The sequence below is a fragment of the Fringilla coelebs genome (assembly GCF_963513975.1).
Source record: "Fringilla coelebs genome assembly, chromosome: 4".
NCBI classification, from domain to species: domain Eukaryota; kingdom Metazoa; phylum Chordata; class Aves; order Passeriformes; family Fringillidae; genus Fringilla; species Fringilla coelebs.
In genome coordinates, this window is record NC_140032.1 from 56,891,179 (window position 1) to 56,905,168 (window position 13,990).

General features: G+C 42.1%; 1 protein-coding gene across 1 annotated transcript in view; it reads left to right on the forward strand.

The window, feature by feature from the left end:
* Positions 1–13,990, forward strand: part of AFF1 (ALF transcription elongation factor 1) — a 67,265-nt gene that overhangs the window by 25,044 nt on the left and 28,231 nt on the right. The window lies entirely within an intron of this gene.

Below are 13,990 nucleotides of genomic sequence, written 5' to 3' on the forward strand. Positions count from 1 at the left end.
GATGGAGGCAGAAAACAGGTAAAGCAGTGGGAGAGGAGGAGCAACGTTGTGCGTGTGTTGTTCAGCAAATGCAGCTCCTTTTCCTGTGCCCTTTGAAGCCCAGTTTCAGCTGTCCCAAGGGACCAGCACACTGACTCTGCCTGCCTTGGGACTTGCCCTCCTGTGAGCTCAAAGGTACTTGGTCCCCTGGTACATTTTGGAGATTTACTGTGCTCATCCTTCAGCCCTGATGTTATTGCCATGCCCCATGGGATTTAGGATCCCATGGTCCTAAGGCAGCTGGGCAAGGAGAGCTATGGAGATAGTTTCAAATTGTATTTTGCTGCCTGTGTAATGAAAAGAAAGAGTGTGAGTGCAGTCTGTTTTTCATGGAAAAGGGTGTGGATCAACTGCAAATGGCTGTAGGCAGTATCTTGTGGGAAATGAGAGGAAACTGTTAAAATGACATTGCTGAGAAGTTGTGAAAATGCTTTTATGCTGAGAGACTTTATTTGCTACCAAGTAGGTTTGGCATTGCACATCACACCTCAAAACAGGAAGTTCACTGAGGTCACATTACCTTATTTGCTTAACCAGATTTTACTCCTGAGAGAGAAAGAAAGCAGTGCAGGGCATCACCTTCTACATTATTGTATTGTCTCATCTTTATTATTGTCTTATCTCTTTTCCCATTCCCATGCTTCTTCTGTCATCTCATGTAACTGTGGTTTAATATGAATTTTGATAGGGCAGCATTAGATATGATGCTGTGTGCTGAATGAGACCTTTTTCTCACTTTCTGTTGAGCATGTGAGTGAGTCCAAGTGCCCATGAAAATCCTACAGCTGCCAGTGCAGGAGTAGCATTGCTCATGCTCCTTCTGTTTTGGTCTGTGGCAAAGTAAGAACACAGTAAAAAAGGAATTGAAGATAACAAAAAAAAAAATGTTTTTGCACAAGCCAGGACCATGGTTTTAATTATATGATTAGTCCATTTTGAAGCTGATAGAGGAACCTTTTTTGTGAATATGCTGAATGATCCTGCTTTGCAGTAGGGATCTTTGGGCTGTAGCCCCTGATTGTTTTCTGTGCACAGGCAGGGAGGAATACAGGCATTTTGGATGATGGGTCTGTAACCTCTAGTTAAAAATACATTGCTTTGATTTCTACTTTTTTTTCAGTCTTGTCATTGTCACATTTGCTTACTTCTGCTTGGTCTCAGTGATGAGCATCTCTTTGATAATAGAGCCCTCCAGGGCAGAAGACTGGAGGGAGAAGAGGAAGAAACAGTGAGGTGGCACCCCTGGATATATGGCCTGTGTGCTGGATGTCCTGTACAAGAGAGGCTGCTTGGGGGTCTGTTGGCTGGGAAGTCATCCCCTTCTTTAGTTCTTGGTGAAACAGGAGCTGTGGGGAGGCTCCTGCCCTGCAACGACCCTGACAGTGAATAGGTCCAGACTAGCAGAAACTCTGCTGTTCTTCCCTCCTCTTCCCTGAACTGTTTGGCTCCACTTTACTGAACAGCCACATGCCAAATACAGTTTTTCCTGTGGTCTCCCTTGACATGACTTAGGAAAGCCATTTCCTCAACATGTGTTCTGGTTAATTGAATTTCTAAGGCATGTTTCACCTGCAGCTGTGAATTCATTATTGACAGCTCCTGCTCATGGGAACACTGAAAAGTTCAGCCTTCCAGGCCAAATAGACACACAGTTTCACTGCAGAGTGAATGAATCCACAGTGGATAGCAGCGCAGTGACTCACTTTGCATTCACAGAGACACTGAACGGCTCTTTCCCCTCTTCCCCAAATCAAAGCCTTCACTTTCAAATGTCATCACTGTCCCTTTAAGGCAACTTTCCAAATTTGTTGTGAGAAGGCTTAAAAATATAGCACACATGAAGAAGCTTGGATGTATCCCTTCTCTTCATGTGCCAGGTTTTTTCTCTTCTCCAGCACCTAAACAAAGATGCTTTTAAAGGCATATTCTCCCTCTGCATGCCTCTAGGAGGGCTGCAGAACCAACAAAGACCCTTGTATTGCTTCCATTGAACAGACTGTGATGTGTGAAAGGGAATCAGTTTGACAGCAGGGGAACAAGCAGCCAGGCTGTTTTGAGGGAGAGTGTTTATAAATCCTCAAGCATTATTAAGGGCATGGTGTATGGAGGAATGTACGGCCCTTGATGCTCATTGAAGATTTGGCTTTGTTTTCCCAAAAATTTTGGGGGTGTGAGGGCATGGGTCCTTCTACCTCGTGTAATGAGGCCTCATCAGACTCTCCTGCCTGTGAACTGGGAAGCAAATAGGGAAGCAGCCAATTTAGAACCCCTAAGCAACAATGAAGCAGCCCAGATGTGTTAAGTCATTTTGGTAACACTGTATTATCCTTGTGTTCAAGTTGCTGCATTGAGGTGTGTTTTCCTCTGTAAACATTTATCAATGTTCACCAATTAAAATGTGGTTGTTATATAGTAAATAGGAATTACTAAATACCTACAAAGTTGTTTGGATGGCAAATATATAAAAAGTCTGTTTGAGGTAGATAATTTTTCACTGGGCTGCTCTTCATGGCACCTGAATTTTTCTACTGGCAGAAGCTGTCAGACAGGTGAACCCTGTAAAGTAGGAATAAATATATTGTTTTAATTCTGCATCCTTTCAAAATGAAAATCTTTAAAGACATGTGTATCACTGTTTGCCTTATGTAATGAATACACAGTAGTCAGCATTAAGCTACTGTCATCTTTCTACCAATCTTTTATGTATTTCTCATTTACTGAATATAAGGGAGATTGTGCTTTCTTTGGGTTTTTTTTCCTCTCACCCCTTGTATTCCTTTTTTTACTATTTTGTTTTCCTTGCTTTGCACCAAGACAGGTAACAAGGTGTTACTTCTGTGTCACCTCTGCTGCCCTTTTTATAATCAGAAGTGCCTTAGGTGATTGGGAAGGGTTTCCATGCTTCCCCACAGGCATTGTGTCAATTCGTCTTGCTGCTGGTGTGTGACTGCTAAAGAAGCAGACCAAACATGAATGAGAATTGTTACTTTTTCTGACTGTTTTGAGTAAGAAAAGTTTTAAAGGTAAAAAAAGTAAACCTCATCCTCACCATAAGAGCTGAAACTGTCATTTTTGGTAGGCTTCCCTAACAACTTGCATGTAAATATCTGAAGCTGTGCTGGCCAAGGCCTTTCTCACAACCCTTGGGCATTGTGGTGTGAGCAGAAATGAATAGCAACCAGAGGAAGGTTTACTGTGAGATTCTCTGCTGCTCATTGTCATACCAAGTGCCCAAAGACAAATACTTTCACTTGGGTCTTCTCCATGTTCCCTTTTGGCTCTCAGAAGTGAAAGCAGTTGGTATTTTTTATGCTCTTAAGTTATTTTAATTTCTCACTTGCTGGGGTTGCAGGTACATCCAGAGGCAATGACTGTGATCACCGCCTCTTGGGATGGTTGAATGGACCACAGGCAGTTTGGGGGTTTGCCTAGTGGTTATGAGGTCAGGATAGCACACAGCTTTTGCATTTTTAAATGCATAAACACATTTTGGCTTCTCTTGTTTTTCTCTCACTTGATGAGCATGCAATATCTTAGGAGAAGTCACAGTCAATCCCAGTTGACAGGAAAAAATTGTATGTCATGCTGTGTTTTGTTTGGGTTTTTCAGCTAAACCAAGCCAGAGCATGTGGGTGTAGTTATGTAAACAGAAAAAGCTACTAGTATTTGATTTAATAGGTTAGTCCCACTGGATGCAAAAGAGGATTTTTCCCTTGTGTGCATCTCCTTTGGAAGAAGCCACATTTTCTATCCAGGCTGGAAATAAACCTGCAATAAAATGCCAAAGCAGCTCTGATGGCTCACGCGAATCATCCTCCACCAACCTCTCTGTAGATTTCTGAAACTCTCCACACTGTTTCTTGCACTAGTGGAAAGTGCCAAAGGGACAGATGTTGCCAATTTGAACCGTACAGGGGGAAGGCAAATATTGCTAAGCAACAGAGTGCTTGAGAGAATTTTTCGGAGAGGAGCCAAGGGAGTTATGTCTGGGAGCGCCTGCAGCTTCTCATGGCTCGGTGTGAGGGAAGAGATTAAAAGTTCTTTCCTGTCAGGGCTGACGCCGCCAGCACAAAAGACACCATAACCTATTGACACTGATTAGGGCTGACAAGGCAATGTATGAAAACAGGAAATCTGCCCTGCCATGTGGGAAGGCAGTAAGACATGTTCAGAGAGGTAAGTGCAGCACACAGCCGGTGCCAGGGTGGGGTCAGCAGTTGGCTTCAGCGGGACCAGGTGGAAGCCAGGCAGGCACCCGGCCCCGTGAAGTCCAGTGGAGGCCGTGTCTGGGTCTGCCTTTTACATCTGACTGGGGGCAGGTTGCTGAAGGACGGGCTGGCAGGGAGAGGGGAGTGTTTTCGGTGAGTCTTGTAATAATTGCTGGCTGCCTCATGTAAATGGAGTTAACTTCTCTAGTTACTGAAGGATGAAAAAGCTTATAAACGAGGCAAGTCTTAAAACACCTGTGTGTGGTTGTGCTTCTCCCTGGCCAAGCAGTACTTCATAGGTAAGTGCCAGCCTGGAGGTCTTTGCTTTGTTGGTCACAAATGCCACTGGAGATGTTTCCTCAGAGAGTGAATCTGCTTGTTTCAAGCCTCTGAATTATTTTGGCTGTAGACTCCTGGTTCAAGAGATGTGTTTTCAGGAATGAAACAGAAGATTTATCTTCCTACATTGGTCATCACATTAGCGCTCTCATAATGCTACTTTGAGCACCTCCTGGACTTTGATCTAATTCTTTGCTTGGTTTGAGTATAGGAAAATGTTTAGCATGTGCTTTGTGTTCTATTTCTTACTTTATGGGATTTTTTTTGCTGGCTACCAGTGAGCCTCGGTGGAAGTGGCATTTTGCAGCTTAAGGATGCTCCATAGGCATATGGATCAGCACAATGATGTGGGTTATGACAAGTCTGGTGGTACTGCTTTTGCTTCTTGGGCACTGATCACAGTGCTCTTCCCCCATGTGGGTGCTGCAGCAGGAAGGTGCCTCACTGAGGTGTTGGTCAGCTCTGTGGTTTTCAGCCAGCACCAGCATCAAGGGGAGAGGACCTCCCCTGCTGTATGTATGAGCTGGTACAGTCCTGCATGGAGAAGGGCTTCCTGATGGCCCTGGGTAGAGCATGAGATTGCCAGAGCTCACCAAAGCTTGACTACAGCAATATGGTAATTTTTGAAAAGAAGTCAGCAAGTAGCAGTGTTCCTGCCCTGGCACACTACTCAGTGCAGTCAGTTTTTATATGAGTTATGCCTCTCTTGTTTCCTTGTGTTGTTATTCTGTGCTTTGAAGTTTCAGGTCTCATTTTTCATTTTCTCTGATGTCTAACAATGTTGCTGTCTGAAGTATCTTTAACATCCTTCTCCCTCCCAAGCTTTAGATACCAGTTTTTATCTTCATAATGATGAGCATTTATTACTTAGACAATAAAATAGTGCTGTATTGTTTCAAGCCAGCAGAATATTTTAATTCCCTGTTGGAAAAGGTGATACTCCTAATTTTTGTATCTCCTGCTTTTTGATACACCAATTTCTCCTCCAAACTGCTTTAGCAGTGTTGCATTTTGTTGCCAATTTGTTCCATGGGTCAAATAGTTCATAAATGTCATTAGATATTGAGATGCTCTTTTTGCATGCAATCAGGGGTATCTTGGCAGTCCATTCTACTCCAGGCAAAAGGTCTGGTGCATTCCCAGAGAGGCTCTGCCATCAGCCCAGCTTCCTTTGCATGTACCAAACCACAGGGAGACAAACTGCAGCTGACATCACTTTGTGCCCATTTCAGACCCAACAAGGGCTGGATGCTGGAAAGTGTCCTCTGTCCCCTCCCTTCCCTACAGCCTCCTTCATCTAATAAAAGACACTATGACCTTCTATGAGTCCTTCTTTTCCAGGATATTGAATTCAACCACTTTGGCCTTTCTGCCTATTCTTCAGATGGAGCTTTTCTGGAATCAAAGGAGGAAGGAACAAGGGTGATGTTTGCTTTGGCTGCTAAGGAAATAGAGCTCAGTAGTACTTGGCTTGTAGACTAATGTTTAACCAGTTAGGAAACTTGACCTAAACTCCCACTACTTACAGAAACTCCAGTTTAGGTGACTTGTTCAAATGTGCACTTTCCTTTGAAGACAAGCAGTAACTTTTGCTATTCAAGAGATCGCCAGGTAGCTTAGGTTATGCCACAGTCAGAAATGTTATCTTGGCTGGCTTACTAAGCTTCACTAAGTAAAAAGAGAAAATTGACCATTAAAAAACGTCAAAAAAACCTACTTAAAGTTTTCAGATCTTTTTCACTGCTCAAAGTTAGAAAGAATAGCAACAACATAGCAATGTTTATTTTTTTCCTTTTCTAGGGAGATGAGAGAATTCAGTTTCTGTATTGGCATAATTTTAAGAGCATTTGTCTTGAATTAGAGCCTAAATGCAAGTATTTGTTTTAATACAGTATTGAATTGAAAGCACCCCCAAGGGGAGAAGTGGGTGAGCACTTCCCCATGCTTTTTAAGGTTAACTGCTGTATGTATTTACAAGTATGTTTCTATGTCTGTAGAAAGAGCAAACTGGCAGAGCGACTGAGCGTTTTACAAGTTTGTTGTAAAATAAACAGTGTGTGGAATGATTCCTTATTAACTCTGTGGTATCTATTTCTTCTAAAGCTTATATATTTTTAACTTGGTTTAAGAACACTATTTTTTTTTAACTTGACTTATGCATGTTGTGTTTTGAATAGCAGTGGCTTATGAAAAATGCTAGAGGTTGTGGGAAGATATAGGGTGAGTTAGTGTAACAGGAGACAAAGTTATGTTAGATTCAACCTATTCCTTCTCAGACAAGGAATACTTTGGTTTCTTTCATCAGCCTGTCAGCTCACTGCTGTTCAGACCAAGTTGTAATTCAGACTTGGCTGGACACCATCTGTTCTCTAGAGGTGAAAGGTATGGTATATTCAGCCTGAATGTTTTCACTTGAAGTAGGCATTTTACTGAAGGTGCTCTTGGGCTGTCACATTGCTTGTCTCTTTGCATTTTTGCTTTGTTAATCCTTGGCTGGGTGTGCTGAAGGAATGCTGTCTGTGCTTTACCAGTGCAAAGGACATCCTTTGCCTCCTTGGTGCAGGTCAGCTCCATTCCTGCCCCTCTTTGCCAACACAGTATTGATGTTACCACAATAATATTGCACATTTTTTCATAATGAAAACAAGAGGAAAAGCAGTGTGGTATTTATTTTTCTGTTTGCTATGGTAGCAGTAACCCCTTGGGTACGTCCTACCCTTCCCTTAGACATTTCTTCAGAGCCTTCTGTGGTGCACACGTAGGGAAATGCTTGTCCAGCTTTCAGGAGTCCAAGGACTGCATGTGAAACTATTACAATGTAGAGACATTGCCTGAGAGGACATAAAAATGTCACAGTACACAAAGGTGGTGAGCCCTATCCATCATGGTGACAAATTATGAACCTGCCTGCTCACATCCGTGAGGTATTTTAAATTATTTGAGTATTTTGCCATTGGTTCGTGGGAACTTTTCACAAACATTGGCATCATTTGAGCAATTATGTTTGAGGGAAATGATGGGCAGTGAAACAATGATACAGAAAATCTGGAAATGTCTGTAGTCTTCTCCAGTTTGCTGTCTGTAGGATGCATCAGGAAAAGATGGAGAAAGCTCTTCCTTAGGCAGAGGTTGGTTGGTGTCTTGGTATTTCTTGTAACCATCTCTCCTTGTTTGGATTTTAATTCCAGGCCATTCAGACAGTATGTTAAAGAAGCAAAAAAATAATTTATTCCCTTCAGATTATACAAAAAAGGAGAGAAAGAGTGGACTGCTCCTCTCCCATCCTCTCAGCATTGCTTTGTTTTCTGATAGCTTTTTGAGCCTGGGAGGCTGATGGCCTGTAGCCTTCCTATTACACCTGAGTGACAAGGATCACTTCTCAAATGCCAGCCAGGTATGTTAGCTCAGCACCTCCTGCTTTGCTTGGCTGCAGCTAAAAACTGTGTGTGACAACTCTGCAGTGTGTAAGCCTGGCCAGAAGGAATTTCTGGGACTTGGGGCACACCATCTGCAGCCTTTAATGCAGAGTCTAGGGAATGATAAAAATGTCTTTTAAGGAACCTTGTATTTTGAATCACGACAAAGGCAAGTGTCTTCTATATACAGATTTCAAATATTGTGGACTGGTTGTTCTAGGCACAGCATAAGCAAAGAAGGTTCTAGAAGGCTCTGTCCAGCCCTGGCCTCTCTTCCCACCTGACAAACAAGCTCAGGGTGCCATGAGCTTTTTGCTTGAGTGCACAAAGCTGTTTTCTGAGGAGAGGATGAAAGTGTCTGTGCGTGCTCAGCTGAGTAATAACAAACATCTCCTGGGAGAGGACTGTGTCAACCTCGGATGCTGCTTTTAGAGCTGAAAGTGTAAGTTAAGCTGCTTTCAAGTTAGGCTACTGTCAATTACCTGGTCACTCTGTTTAGCATACAAAATTGAAGAGTGACCAGGTAACTGATGGACAGGACTTGCTTTGATTTTTCCATTGTCTTTAGCAAGACAGGGAGCTTCCAAGAGACTGTCCAATATTTGTCTTGAGGAGGATAACTTTCATCTGTGTAGACATGATAATGGTGATAATACTAAGGCACCTTGCTGTTCCATCCACAAAACATAAAATCTAGAAATAGGTTTTTTTGCATTTAGGTCAGTTATAAAACAATAGTGATAGTTGCCTTTGCAAGCAAAAGGATATCCTGCTATTTTTTCCCTTGCAAGTCAAGTTCCTTGGTTTGGAAGGATTTAAAGATATTTCTTCCATTTCCATTAAAGTTTAAAAATAGCATGTAGGCTCTCTCTGAGTTAACTTCATTTTCTTAGGGAGAAAGATACAATTCCTATCCTTTCAACACATGTGTTTTCTTCTCTTTTTTCCCTTTGGGAATACCATCCTTAGATGTACTAACAAGCATCCCTTTATTCATGTCCCTCCCACTTGCCTTCTCCTTTGATGCACTGGTCCTGGTGACTGATGCCTTTTAGCTCGCTCCCAGGCTGTGTGGTCTGTCCCAAGCAGCAGCACAGAGATGTGCTGGGTGCTGGCGTGGGACTGCTGATGTTGCTCCAGGCTCCAGCCTGCCTCTTCTATTTGTTTTATTTCCCAAACTTCTATTGGAGGGAGGAGTAATGGAGGGAGGAGCTGAGGGTGCTTTCAAACAGCTGGGAGAGCCTGCATCTCCAAGTGTTGTTTACTGAGTCTTTAAGGGGAGGTGCACCGAGTGCCACCACTGCCATCATAAATCTAACTCTGCTTGTTTTCCAAGGGGAAGCTGGTCTTTGGAAATGGAAAGCATTTCTGAGAGATAGCAGCAGTTAATTATCTGAAGTGATCCTCTGAGTCACAGGATGCCTCTCACCTCCAAAAGCCCCAATTTCCTTGATGGTCTTAACAAGCATAATTATTATTTTCTTTTCTTTTGTTGTTTCAGCTGCAGTGACCAGCTTTTTTCTGGCGTAGGCTAGAGTCAGACTACTCAAAATACTGTAAAAGTATATCTATGAGCATAAATTGCAATGAGGTGGTACTGGACCTGAGAAAATACCTGAAACAGCGGCTTGCTGCTCTCACTCAAATACTTCCATTGAAAGAAAATTGTGTATTCATTCTGCAGGGAACAAGGGGACACAACCTCAGCCTTTTATGGACACAATACTTACAGATTCACATTAAACAGTATTAAAAATTATTTACTGGAGAGACCTTAAGGGGACAGGAGGTAAGAAAGTTTTGTGGAATCAAGGGGTTAGAACTAGAGTATTGAGAGCTACTGTACAGATGGCCATTGCAGAGGAGAGGTGCTCTTGTGTGGAGATTCTTTATGCAGAGCAATTTACTAGAGAGATAATCAGCCTTGGCTGGAGTCCTGGTCTGCATGGCAATGTACAGGTGATGCTGCACTTCACTTCTGTCCTTACTTTGCTTGGATTTCAGTCATATTATTATTAGATGGAGGCTAACAAGAGATGCACGAATTTTTGTCGCAGCTCAGAATTTGTAACGACTCCTTCATTAAAACACATCAACAATCTGTTCCCCTAGGACACAACCCCCTTGGCTACTTCAGTCGAAGAAAGACAAAACAGCAATTTGTTTTTCTTACGCTGTTTGAACACAAGGAGGCCCGTGTATTTATTTTTAGATTGAGCAAAATAATCCATCTCGGGGTTAGAAAAGCGTGTAAAATCTTTAAAGAATGTTTTATTTCCTGCAGGTGCCCACGCAGGAACAGGACAGTACAACCATTGTTTGCTGAGTATTTTGATGTAAAGTGCTTAAATTGCCAGGATCATTCAGTGTCAGCTGAAGAAAGCTTATGGGAATGGTTTGATTTGTTTTCAAACCTGCAAGGAGGGCAGTAACAGGCTGGAGCCGTTCTCTTCACTTGGAGCTGGGCTGCTGAGTTAAGGTGTGGGCAGGAGCAGAAGAGAAGGTGGTGTGGCATTTTTCTAGTGGAATAACTTTGATGTTGCCTTGGAAAAGAGAGGAGTGGACTCAAATGAGTTAAGTGTGCTTGTGGAACTGTCCACAGGGAACTCGGCTACAGGCGAGCTGCTGGTGAAACCCTGGTGCCCACAGAGGACCTGAAATAGAACCCAGACAAATTATTTTAGAATGCTCTTGTAGACTCTGAGACTGGTAGATTGGATTTGTAGTCTACAGTGAAGTCTTGTGACATCATGCAAGCGGTATAAACACAAATGAGAAAACAAATGCTTTTATAGTGTAATTTCAAAGGCTTTATCTGTACATTTCTGTAGTGCCTCAGCATTGCTTTAGTGTGCATACAGCAAAAAGCACAAATAGGTTTTGGTTTCCATGAACTACAGAAGTGAAACTTAACAGTGGAAGCAATGTCAAGCAGATCTACTTTAGCTTTGCTTTAATTTGCTGGAATTATTCCAGTCTCCCTCCATTAGGTTGAAAAACTAGGCTGGTGAGAGGGGACACCCACGACGTGTTGCTTGTTGCTGCTCATTGTCCATAGCTTAACCCACCCATCTGGCTACCTGAAGCCAAACTCAAACAAAGCAAAACTCAAACAAGTGCTTCCCCAAACATGTATTTCTTACAGCTGCTGCAGTGGGTGCTACCTTGTTACTGCTTGCCACAAAGAGAATCTGATATAAGGTTTTTATAAAACTTCAGCTATTTCAGTTTTATTTGTGTTTAATTTTCTCTTTTCATCCTTTTGTATTCTACCTTATGTTTGGGTTTTGTTTTTTTTTGTTGTTGTTGTTGTCATGTTTCTGTTGAAATGGAGTGAGCTTTCTTCTTCTGTGCCAAAAATGATGTGTCTTGCAGTAATTTCTCCTGTGAAAATTAATCCTAGTCTTGGGCAACCTGCTGAGAAAATTGCCTTCCCTTCTCACAGATTTGTTGTTCTGTGACAGCAGCTTCCTGAATTTCCTGGAACAGCTCAAGCCGCTGTTAAAGGGACTCTGCTGCCAAATAGTACCTCTATTCTATTTTACAGTAGTAATGAAACTTCAGACAATATTCCCTGTAATAAAATGGCCTTTAAAATCTGTAGCCATAGTTTATGAAGTCAGTCATTAAGTCATACTGAGCTCATACTGAGCATATGATTTGAGATTTTAAACAAATTATGTCTATAAAGGTTTCCTTACAGGAATGTAAGTCCCTTTTTGTTGTATATTTCTGAAATGTTTTTGAGCTCAATAGAAAAATAGCACCAAGGAAAACCTAAATATATACAAGTATTCCCCCCTTGCATATGAGGGAAGTGTGAAGTCAAGGAAGGGGTGGTCTCATCCCTAAAATACAGTTTGCTTTGAAGTATTTGCACACACTTTAGCCTGATTTGTTATTGAGTTAATCCAAAGCTCACAGGCAACAGTGCAAAGACTTACACTTGTAAGCTTTAGCTCAAGCTCCACCTTTTTCCTTTTAAAAGAACTAATACTTTTTGCATGAACTTTAAAAAGGAAACAAGCAAAACCCCAAATCCCTACAATTTCTTAACATGAAAGAAATCAGAAGAAAATCTTGTGTTGACTATCTGCCTGCATCTTTCTTAGTTGACACAATTTTGGTGGTTTTGTTAGCTTTTCATCCCTGTTTCCCCTGTGTAGTCACTTCTCCAGTGGTTTGCAGGGTTTTTTTAAATTGCAGCAGCCGCAGCAGTGTTGTTTTCCCAGGTTCACCCAAGTGGCTGTTGATGCCAGAGCTAAGGAAGTTGTGTTTTGTTAGAAGAGTTGGGTGCTGATGGAATCTTTGGGCTGGAAATGAAAGTGTGGTTTTATGCCTCAGGGAGCTGTTGTGGTTACTAAGTTTCACCAGGATGTGCTTCAAAACCAAGTCATTTTCTATTGTTTCCAATCCATTTAGCTACAAGCAATTAAAATATCCCTGATCCATAGCTCAGGGAATACAAGGCCATGAACTAGGTTAGTGCACATGGGAAAATACCACGTTGTACATGGACTTTGTGTGCTTTCTAGGGAAAGAAAATTTGCTGGTAGCAAAGCATACATTGATTGCATGACAGGTTTTCTTTGTCTTTTTCTCATAATTTAAAATACCTACTTCATGAAGTTTTAAAATTATTATTTTCTAGTTATGGGTTATTTAGCAGTTATTTTCTAGCAAATATTTGGTACAATATAAGAGGTGTTACAGATTTTCATTTGAAATACGAAAATAGTTGTAGGACTTATGTTCTGTGATATGGAACACTTAAATATCCTTGGCAGAGAATCTGCTTGGTGTCTGGTGTTGCTCAAGATAGTGTGTGAACGCCTTTATGAATTTTTATGTTTATGTATTTGTGTCAATCAACAATACGGTTTGAGCTTCAAACTTTGGCAGCCTCTTTCAATACATGGCAGAACATTATTGCATCCATCATCAGGATTAGTAGAGGCTTGGTTAAAATATGCCTTGTCTCTTGTTGGCTGGGTCATTTTGGAAACCTGCCCTGTGTGTGTCCATCTTGCATCTGTCTGTAGCACAGAGAGGATGGATTTTTAACTGCACAAAACTACACGCGGGAAGATGCTTTGGAGAGTAAGTTGGCTTGCTATCACTAGCGTGACTTGTGTGTGAGGAGGAGAATGCATCTAGTATGCAAGATCTCCTCCTGCTCTGGCTGAACACAGATGGGTGAAGTCAGGACAGGATGGTAGGTTTCAGTCTGATTTTTGTCCTGCCTGTTGTTTTCAAATTAAGCCTTCATGCAGTGAACTTTGCAGTTTTGTGGTCTTCATTGCATACAAGTGGCAATGACTGTGCAGTTGACATGAAAAAATAAATTTAAAACTAGATATTCCTATTCAAATCTATTAAAGCATGGTATTAAATGGGAAGCAGCTGAAAATGTGATTGGTTTGTTTGTTTGGCTTTGAGAGCTGGCAACCTTCTCTGCTGATAGTTGCAGGGGCAAAGCTCTCATTAGGCAACAAAGAAAACCTGACAGCAGAATGAAGGGCATGGAACTCATAATTGGCTTTTCTCATTGTTGCTGCACCACTTGCTTGGCTTTTGTTGGTGCTAATAACTCAGTCTGAGATCAGGCAAAGAGCAATAGCTGGCATGCTTGAGCTGTACACACACACACATTTCAGTTTTAATTAGGAGGAGATACCAGGCAATGCACTCGTGCTGTAGCTGTTCCTCTCCTACACTGCCTGGGTACCTGCAGCACCAGTTTCACTTAAGATGGAGGTGGAGAAACAAGGAGCTTGTTTGTGCATAGGATGTCAGGGGGCAGCTCCAAATGGGCTGTGACAGCAGAGGCTTGCAAATAGCAGGGATAAGCAGTGGGATGGAAATTACGGAGATGAGAAGGAACAGAAAGGTCTGCGACACCTTAACGCTTGCCTGAGAGGCTGCCTGTATCCGTTCCAGTTAATGCCTGCTCCAGACCTCCTGTCCCTGTCCTTGCACACTCTGTGT